Source organism: Schistocerca piceifrons, unplaced genomic scaffold (assembly GCF_021461385.2).
Source record: "Schistocerca piceifrons isolate TAMUIC-IGC-003096 unplaced genomic scaffold, iqSchPice1.1 HiC_scaffold_1279, whole genome shotgun sequence".
In the NCBI taxonomy this organism is placed as follows: Eukaryota; Metazoa; Arthropoda; class Insecta; order Orthoptera; family Acrididae; genus Schistocerca; species Schistocerca piceifrons.
In genome coordinates this window covers 162,113-171,702 of record NW_025727101.1, presented here as the reverse complement: position 1 = coordinate 171,702, position 9,590 = coordinate 162,113, and the positions used below count along the sequence as shown (strand labels likewise).

The 9,590-nt window shown below is 51.4% G+C and overlaps 5 non-coding genes across 5 annotated transcripts; all 5 read left to right on the top strand.

Annotated features, from left to right (window-relative positions):
* The first annotated feature begins 1,429 nt into the window (after positions 1–1,429).
* On the top strand, positions 1,430–1,513 carry Trnal-uaa. Its single transcript has one exon. It is a non-coding gene; the product is annotated as a tRNA-Leu (tRNA).
* A 1,571-nt stretch (positions 1,514–3,084) lies between these two features.
* Trnal-uaa lies at positions 3,085–3,168 on the top strand. The gene has a single exon. It is a non-coding gene; the product is annotated as a tRNA-Leu (tRNA).
* Positions 3,169–4,740: 1,572 nt separating this feature from the next.
* Positions 4,741–4,824, top strand: Trnal-uaa. The gene has a single exon. It is a non-coding gene; the product is annotated as a tRNA-Leu (tRNA).
* A 1,572-nt stretch (positions 4,825–6,396) lies between these two features.
* On the top strand, positions 6,397–6,480 carry Trnal-uaa. The gene has a single exon. It is a non-coding gene; the product is annotated as a tRNA-Leu (tRNA).
* Positions 6,481–8,052: 1,572 nt separating this feature from the next.
* Trnal-uaa lies at positions 8,053–8,136 on the top strand. The gene has a single exon. It is a non-coding gene; the product is annotated as a tRNA-Leu (tRNA).
* Positions 8,137–9,590: the final 1,454 nt, after the last annotated feature.

Here is a 9,590-nt window from a genome sequence, read left to right as displayed (position 1 = left end):
AAAACAAATAGCGGAACATAGTTTCCTCGTGCCGGGTTTTAGCTCTTCTCACGGACGTTTCCGTGGTCGTTGTGTTGTGGCTCAGGGCTATTCCATTTTCCTTCCCTAAAAGGCAACGCGAGAGACTGTCAGGCAAATCCCAAGTGATCTGTACACGGACTAAGACGTCCGCACGTCTGCCAACATTCTCGCCAACTTGTATGCCGTGCCAACGACACGGGTTCATGTCCGATTACCGAAATTAGGCAGCGTTGGCCATGGTTAGTGCTCGGCTGGGTGACGAACTAGGAAGTCCGCGTGTGTTGGTTTCTTCAGTTTTGCCTTTTTCCTTAGTTTTTGGTGCTGCTGTGCGGTAATGGTACGGTCCAGCTCGCTGACCCCCCTCTTGCTCTCGGTACGCAAAGGCGCGAACGTGCGGCCACAGTCAAATGAAAGGGTCCGTTGTGTGTTTGTCGATGTGGACTCTCCCAGTCGTTTCTAGCGCCTGTCCTCTACATATACGCCCATTTGCAAGCGTCAGCTTTCGCGTCAGCCGAGCAAAGTCGAGACAAGTCGACACATGGAGACACACGATGCTGTGAATCGTAATCCGCACTAGCCTACGAAGGGAGAAGGGAAACCATTTGTACCGTTGAAAACACTCTCCTGCGTAAAGGAGACAACTTCCGTGCGATGTCCGGCCTTCGAACCCGGAGCAGCTACTTGGGAAGCAACCATGCTGACCGACACACCACCACCGCCTTCTGCTACGCGCTGCTTGCGCCATCATGTGTCGCCTTCCCTCCTGGCGCCAGAGGCCGAAGGCGATAGCGCTGCAGGCGCTCAACGCCGAGTGCAACGCGAGCACCACTGAACCCGATTTCCTGGCGCTGCTAGGGTGACATACTGTAACTAGGCGCAGAACTGACTTTCTCTGATAAATTGGCCCTTTAATGCACATCAGGGCGAACACGAAATTTCTAATATGAAGTACTCACTGACGATCCAAAGACGTTTCAGTATGTATGCGTCGGTACCACCGGGGCAGTGCCTAAGTATTGGAAAGTGAAGGCCGACAGTTAGAGCCTCACATGAAATATTTCATTGGCTTCCCACGAGTGCGTAATGCACAGCGTGGCTGTTGCTAGGAAACGGTCTCATTCGCCGTTCGTTAATATCTAGTTTTCTTTGCATCAATGTGAAAATGTTCCTATTACTAAATACAGTTTTGCTAGTCACAGTTCAAACTGGAAGCGACGGAAGAAAGCGGTCCAACGCGCCACATTGTTTCCCGAAAGCGAGGGTGCGTTTAGTACGCCACATCTGACATTGCGTCTCACATATTCTGAAACTGACATAATTCCATCCTACCGAAAAAAGAAACAGATTTCGGAGTGAGGTTCCTGAGGTCTTGCTAGAGATGGAAGTCACTGGAGCGCTTGTCTTGCGCGTCAGATTGGCCGAGCGGTCTAAGGCGCCAGATTTAAGCTCTGCTTCCCGTAAGGGAGCGTGGGTTCGAACCCCACATCTGACAATGCTTTTTAAACATTCTGAAACTAACGTACTCCCTTGATCTTATAGAACAAGTAAATTACGCAGAAACACGCCGTGGAGATTTTACTAGAGACGACAGTGACAGCAGTGCGGGCGTCGCACGTCCGATAGCCCGAGCGGCCGAAAACAAATAGCGGAACATAGTTTCCTCGTGCCGGGTTTTAGCTCTTCTCACGGACGTTTCCGTGGTCGTTGTGTTGTGGCTCAGGGCTATTCCATTTTCCTTCCCTAAAAGGCAACGCGAGAGACTGTCAGGCAAATCCCAAGTGATCTGTACACGGACTAAGACGTCCGCACGTCTGCCAACATTCTCGCCAACTTGTATGCCGTGCCAACGACACGGGTTCATGTCCGATTACCGAAATTAGGCAGCGTTGGCCATGGTTAGTGCTCGGCTGGGTGACGAACTAGGAAGTCCGCGTGTGTTGGTTTCTTCAGTTTTGCCTTTTTCCTTAGTTTTTGGTGCTGCTGTGCGGTAATGGTACGGTCCAGCTCGCTGACCCCCCTCTTGCTCTCGGTACGCAAAGGCGCGAACGTGCGGCCACAGTCAAATGAAAGGGTCCGTTGTGTGTTTGTCGATGTGGACTCTCCCAGTCGTTTCTAGCGCCTGTCCTCTACATATACGCCCATTTGCAAGCGTCAGCTTTCGCGTCAGCCGAGCAAAGTCGAGACAAGTCGACACATGGAGACACACGATGCTGTGAATCGTAATCCGCACTAGCCTACGAAGGGAGAAGGGAAACCATTTGTACCGTTGAAAACACTCTCCTGCGTAAAGGAGACAACTTCCGTGCGATGTCCGGCCTTCGAACCCGGAGCAGCTACTTGGGAAGCAACCATGCTGACCGACACACCACCACCGCCTTCTGCTACGCGCTGCTTGCGCCATCATGTGTCGCCTTCCCTCCTGGCGCCAGAGGCCGAAGGCGATAGCGCTGCAGGCGCTCAACGCCGAGTGCAACGCGAGCACCACTGAACCCGATTTCCTGGCGCTGCTAGGGTGACATACTGTAACTAGGCGCAGAACTGACTTTCTCTGATAAATTGGCCCTTTAATGCACATCAGGGCGAACACGAAATTTCTAATATGAAGTACTCACTGACGATCCAAAGACGTTTCAGTATGTATGCGTCGGTACCACCGGGGCAGTGCCTAAGTATTGGAAAGTGAAGGCCGACAGTTAGAGCCTCACATGAAATATTTCATTGGCTTCCCACGAGTGCGTAATGCACAGCGTGGCTGTTGCTAGGAAACGGTCTCATTCGCCGTTCGTTAATATCTAGTTTTCTTTGCATCAATGTGAAAATGTTCCTATTACTAAATACAGTTTTGCTAGTCACAGTTCAAACTGGAAGCGACGGAAGAAAGCGGTCCAACGCGCCACATTGTTTCCCGAAAGCGAGGGTGCGTTTAGTACGCCACATCTGACATTGCGTCTCACATATTCTGAAACTGACATAATTCCATCCTACCGAAAAAGAAACAGATTTCGGAGTGAGGTTCCTGAGGTCTTGCTAGAGATGGAAGTCACTGGAGCGCTTGTCTTGCGCGTCAGATTGGCCGAGCGGTCTAAGGCGCCAGATTTAAGCTCTGCTTCCCGTAAGGGAGCGTGGGTTCGAACCCCACATCTGACAATGCTTTTTAAACATTCTGAAACTAACGTACTCCCTTGATCTTATAGAACAAGTAAATTACGCAGAAACACGCCGTGGAGATTTTACTAGAGACGACAGTGACAGCAGTGCGGGCGTCGCACGTCCGATAGCCCGAGCGGCCGAAAACAAATAGCGGAACATAGTTTCCTCGTGCCGGGTTTTAGCTCTTCTCACGGACGTTTCCGTGGTCGTTGTGTTGTGGCTCAGGGCTATTCCATTTTCCTTCCCTAAAAGGCAACGCGAGAGACTGTCAGGCAAATCCCAAGTGATCTGTACACGGACTAAGACGTCCGCACGTCTGCCAACATTCTCGCCAACTTGTATGCCGTGCCAACGACACGGGTTCATGTCCGATTACCGAAATTAGGCAGCGTTGGCCATGGTTAGTGCTCGGCTGGGTGACGAACTAGGAAGTCCGCGTGTGTTGGTTTCTTCAGTTTTGCCTTTTTCCTTAGTTTTTGGTGCTGCTGTGCGGTAATGGTACGGTCCAGCTCGCTGACCCCCCTCTTGCTCTCGGTACGCAAAGGCGCGAACGTGCGGCCACAGTCAAATGAAAGGGTCCGTTGTGTGTTTGTCGATGTGGACTCTCCCAGTCGTTTCTAGCGCCTGTCCTCTACATATACGCCCATTTGCAAGCGTCAGCTTTCGCGTCAGCCGAGCAAAGTCGAGACAAGTCGACACATGGAGACACACGATGCTGTGAATCGTAATCCGCACTAGCCTACGAAGGGAGAAGGGAAACCATTTGTACCGTTGAAAACACTCTCCTGCGTAAAGGAGACAACTTCCGTGCGATGTCCGGCCTTCGAACCCGGAGCAGCTACTTGGGAAGCAACCATGCTGACCGACACACCACCACCGCCTTCTGCTACGCGCTGCTTGCGCCATCATGTGTCGCCTTCCCTCCTGGCGCCAGAGGCCGAAGGCGATAGCGCTGCAGGCGCTCAACGCCGAGTGCAACGCGAGCACCACTGAACCCGATTTCCTGGCGCTGCTAGGGTGACATACTGTAACTAGGCGCAGAACTGACTTTCTCTGATAAATTGGCCCTTTAATGCACATCAGGGCGAACACGAAATTTCTAATATGAAGTACTCACTGACGATCCAAAGACGTTTCAGTATGTATGCGTCGGTACCACCGGGGCAGTGCCTAAGTATTGGAAAGTGAAGGCCGACAGTTAGAGCCTCACATGAAATATTTCATTGGCTTCCCACGAGTGCGTAATGCACAGCGTGGCTGTTGCTAGGAAACGGTCTCATTCGCCGTTCGTTAATATCTAGTTTTCTTTGCATCAATGTGAAAATGTTCCTATTACTAAATACAGTTTTGCTAGTCACAGTTCAAACTGGAAGCGACGGAAGAAAGCGGTCCAACGCGCCACATTGTTTCCCGAAAGCGAGGGTGCGTTTAGTACGCCACATCTGACATTGCGTCTCACATATTCTGAAACTGACATAATTCCATCCTACCGAAAAAAGAAACAGATTTCGGAGTGAGGTTCCTGAGGTCTTGCTAGAGATGGAAGTCACTGGAGCGCTTGTCTTGCGCGTCAGATTGGCCGAGCGGTCTAAGGCGCCAGATTTAAGCTCTGCTTCCCGTAAGGGAGCGTGGGTTCGAACCCCACATCTGACAATGCTTTTTAAACATTCTGAAACTAACGTACTCCCTTGATCTTATAGAACAAGTAAATTACGCAGAAACACGCCGTGGAGATTTTACTAGAGACGACAGTGACAGCAGTGCGGGCGTCGCACGTCCGATAGCCCGAGCGGCCGAAAACAAATAGCGGAACATAGTTTCCTCGTGCCGGGTTTTAGCTCTTCTCACGGACGTTTCCGTGGTCGTTGTGTTGTGGCTCAGGGCTATTCCATTTTCCTTCCCTAAAAGGCAACGCGAGAGACTGTCAGGCAAATCCCAAGTGATCTGTACACGGACTAAGACGTCCGCACGTCTGCCAACATTCTCGCCAACTTGTATGCCGTGCCAACGACACGGGTTCATGTCCGATTACCGAAATTAGGCAGCGTTGGCCATGGTTAGTGCTCGGCTGGGTGACGAACTAGGAAGTCCGCGTGTGTTGGTTTCTTCAGTTTTGCCTTTTTCCTTAGTTTTTGGTGCTGCTGTGCGGTAATGGTACGGTCCAGCTCGCTGACCCCCCTCTTGCTCTCGGTACGCAAAGGCGCGAACGTGCGGCCACAGTCAAATGAAAGGGTCCGTTGTGTGTTTGTCGATGTGGACTCTCCCAGTCGTTTCTAGCGCCTGTCCTCTACATATACGCCCATTTGCAAGCGTCAGCTTTCGCGTCAGCCGAGCAAAGTCGAGACAAGTCGACACATGGAGACACACGATGCTGTGAATCGTAATCCGCACTAGCCTACGAAGGGAGAAGGGAAACCATTTGTACCGTTGAAAACACTCTCCTGCGTAAAGGAGACAACTTCCGTGCGATGTCCGGCCTTCGAACCCGGAGCAGCTACTTGGGAAGCAACCATGCTGACCGACACACCACCACCGCCTTCTGCTACGCGCTGCTTGCGCCATCATGTGTCGCCTTCCCTCCTGGCGCCAGAGGCCGAAGGCGATAGCGCTGCAGGCGCTCAACGCCGAGTGCAACGCGAGCACCACTGAACCCGATTTCCTGGCGCTGCTAGGGTGACATACTGTAACTAGGCGCAGAACTGACTTTCTCTGATAAATTGGCCCTTTAATGCACATCAGGGCGAACACGAAATTTCTAATATGAAGTACTCACTGACGATCCAAAGACGTTTCAGTATGTATGCGTCGGTACCACCGGGGCAGTGCCTAAGTATTGGAAAGTGAAGGCCGACAGTTAGAGCCTCACATGAAATATTTCATTGGCTTCCCACGAGTGCGTAATGCACAGCGTGGCTGTTGCTAGGAAACGGTCTCATTCGCCGTTCGTTAATATCTAGTTTTCTTTGCATCAATGTGAAAATGTTCCTATTACTAAATACAGTTTTGCTAGTCACAGTTCAAACTGGAAGCGACGGAAGAAAGCGGTCCAACGCGCCACATTGTTTCCCGAAAGCGAGGGTGCGTTTAGTACGCCACATCTGACATTGCGTCTCACATATTCTGAAACTGACATAATTCCATCCTACCGAAAAAAGAAACAGATTTCGGAGTGAGGTTCCTGAGGTCTTGCTAGAGATGGAAGTCACTGGAGCGCTTGTCTTGCGCGTCAGATTGGCCGAGCGGTCTAAGGCGCCAGATTTAAGCTCTGCTTCCCGTAAGGGAGCGTGGGTTCGAACCCCACATCTGACAATGCTTTTTAAACATTCTGAAACTAACGTACTCCCTTGATCTTATAGAACAAGTAAATTACGCAGAAACACGCCGTGGAGATTTTACTAGAGACGACAGTGACAGCAGTGCGGGCGTCGCACGTCCGATAGCCCGAGCGGCCGAAAACAAATAGCGGAACATAGTTTCCTCGTGCCGGGTTTTAGCTCTTCTCACGGACGTTTCCGTGGTCGTTGTGTTGTGGCTCAGGGCTATTCCATTTTCCTTCCCTAAAAGGCAACGCGAGAGACTGTCAGGCAAATCCCAAGTGATCTGTACACGGACTAAGACGTCCGCACGTCTGCCAACATTCTCGCCAACTTGTATGCCGTGCCAACGACACGGGTTCATGTCCGATTACCGAAATTAGGCAGCGTTGGCCATGGTTAGTGCTCGGCTGGGTGACGAACTAGGAAGTCCGCGTGTGTTGGTTTCTTCAGTTTTGCCTTTTTCCTTAGTTTTTGGTGCTGCTGTGCGGTAATGGTACGGTCCAGCTCGCTGACCCCCCTCTTGCTCTCGGTACGCAAAGGCGCGAACGTGCGGCCACAGTCAAATGAAAGGGTCCGTTGTGTGTTTGTCGATGTGGACTCTCCCAGTCGTTTCTAGCGCCTGTCCTCTACATATACGCCCATTTGCAAGCGTCAGCTTTCGCGTCAGCCGAGCAAAGTCGAGACAAGTCGACACATGGAGACACACGATGCTGTGAATCGTAATCCGCACTAGCCTACGAAGGGAGAAGGGAAACCATTTGTACCGTTGAAAACACTCTCCTGCGTAAAGGAGACAACTTCCGTGCGATGTCCGGCCTTCGAACCCGGAGCAGCTACTTGGGAAGCAACCATGCTGACCGACACACCACCACCGCCTTCTGCTACGCGCTGCTTGCGCCATCATGTGTCGCCTTCCCTCCTGGCGCCAGAGGCCGAAGGCGATAGCGCTGCAGGCGCTCAACGCCGAGTGCAACGCGAGCACCACTGAACCCGATTTCCTGGCGCTGCTAGGGTGACATACTGTAACTAGGCGCAGAACTGACTTTCTCTGATAAATTGGCCCTTTAATGCACATCAGGGCGAACACGAAATTTCTAATATGAAGTACTCACTGACGATCCAAAGACGTTTCAGTATGTATGCGTCGGTACCACCGGGGCAGTGCCTAAGTATTGGAAAGTGAAGGCCGACAGTTAGAGCCTCACATGAAATATTTCATTGGCTTCCCACGAGTGCGTAATGCACAGCGTGGCTGTTGCTAGGAAACGGTCTCATTCGCCGTTCGTTAATATCTAGTTTTCTTTGCATCAATGTGAAAATGTTCCTATTACTAAATACAGTTTTGCTAGTCACAGTTCAAACTGGAAGCGACGGAAGAAAGCGGTCCAACGCGCCACATTGTTTCCCGAAAGCGAGGGTGCGTTTAGTACGCCACATCTGACATTGCGTCTCACATATTCTGAAACTGACATAATTCCATCCTACCGAAAAAAGAAACAGATTTCGGAGTGAGGTTCCTGAGGTCTTGCTAGAGATGGAAGTCACTGGAGCGCTTGTCTTGCGCGTCAGATTGGCCGAGCGGTCTAAGGCGCCAGATTTAAGCTCTGCTTCCCGTAAGGGAGCGTGGGTTCGAACCCCACATCTGACAATGCTTTTTAAACATTCTGAAACTAACGTACTCCCTTGATCTTATAGAACAAGTAAATTACGCAGAAACACGCCGTGGAGATTTTACTAGAGACGACAGTGACAGCAGTGCGGGCGTCGCACGTCCGATAGCCCGAGCGGCCGAAAACAAATAGCGGAACATAGTTTCCTCGTGCCGGGTTTTAGCTCTTCTCACGGACGTTTCCGTGGTCGTTGTGTTGTGGCTCAGGGCTATTCCATTTTCCTTCCCTAAAAGGCAACGCGAGAGACTGTCAGGCAAATCCCAAGTGATCTGTACACGGACTAAGACGTCCGCACGTCTGCCAACATTCTCGCCAACTTGTATGCCGTGCCAACGACACGGGTTCATGTCCGATTACCGAAATTAGGCAGCGTTGGCCATGGTTAGTGCTCGGCTGGGTGACGAACTAGGAAGTCCGCGTGTGTTGGTTTCTTCAGTTTTGCCTTTTTCCTTAGTTTTTGGTGCTGCTGTGCGGTAATGGTACGGTCCAGCTCGCTGACCCCCCTCTTGCTCTCGGTACGCAAAGGCGCGAACGTGCGGCCACAGTCAAATGAAAGGGTCCGTTGTGTGTTTGTCGATGTGGACTCTCCCAGTCGTTTCTAGCGCCTGTCCTCTACATATACGCCCATTTGCAAGCGTCAGCTTTCGCGTCAGCCGAGCAAAGTCGAGACAAGTCGACACATGGAGACACACGATGCTGTGAATCGTAATCCGCACTAGCCTACGAAGGGAGAAGGGAAACCATTTGTACCGTTGAAAACACTCTCCTGCGTAAAGGAGACAACTTCCGTGCGATGTCCGGCCTTCGAACCCGGAGCAGCTACTTGGGAAGCAACCATGCTGACCGACACACCACCACCGCCTTCTGCTACGCGCTGCTTGCGCCATCATGTGTCGCCTTCCCTCCTGGCGCCAGAGGCCGAAGGCGATAGCGCTGCAGGCGCTCAACGCCGAGTGCAACGCGAGCACCACTGAACCCGATTTCCTGGCGCTGCTAGGGTGACATACTGTAACTAGGCGCAGAACTGACTTTCTCTGATAAATTGGCCCTTTAATGCACATCAGGGCGAACACGAAATTTCTAATATGAAGTACTCACTGACGATCCAAAGACGTTTCAGTATGTATGCGTCGGTACCACCGGGGCAGTGCCTAAGTATTGGAAAGTGAAGGCCGACAGTTAGAGCCTCACATGAAATATTTCATTGGCTTCCCACGAGTGCGTAATGCACAGCGTGGCTGTTGCTAGGAAACGGTCTCATTCGCCGTTCGTTAATATCTAGTTTTCTTTGCATCAATGTGAAAATGTTCCTATTACTAAATACAGTTTTGCTAGTCACAGTTCAAACTGGAAGCGACGGAAGAAAGCGGTCCAACGCGCCACATTGTTTCCCGAAAGCGAGGGTGCGTTTAGTACGCCACATCTGACATTG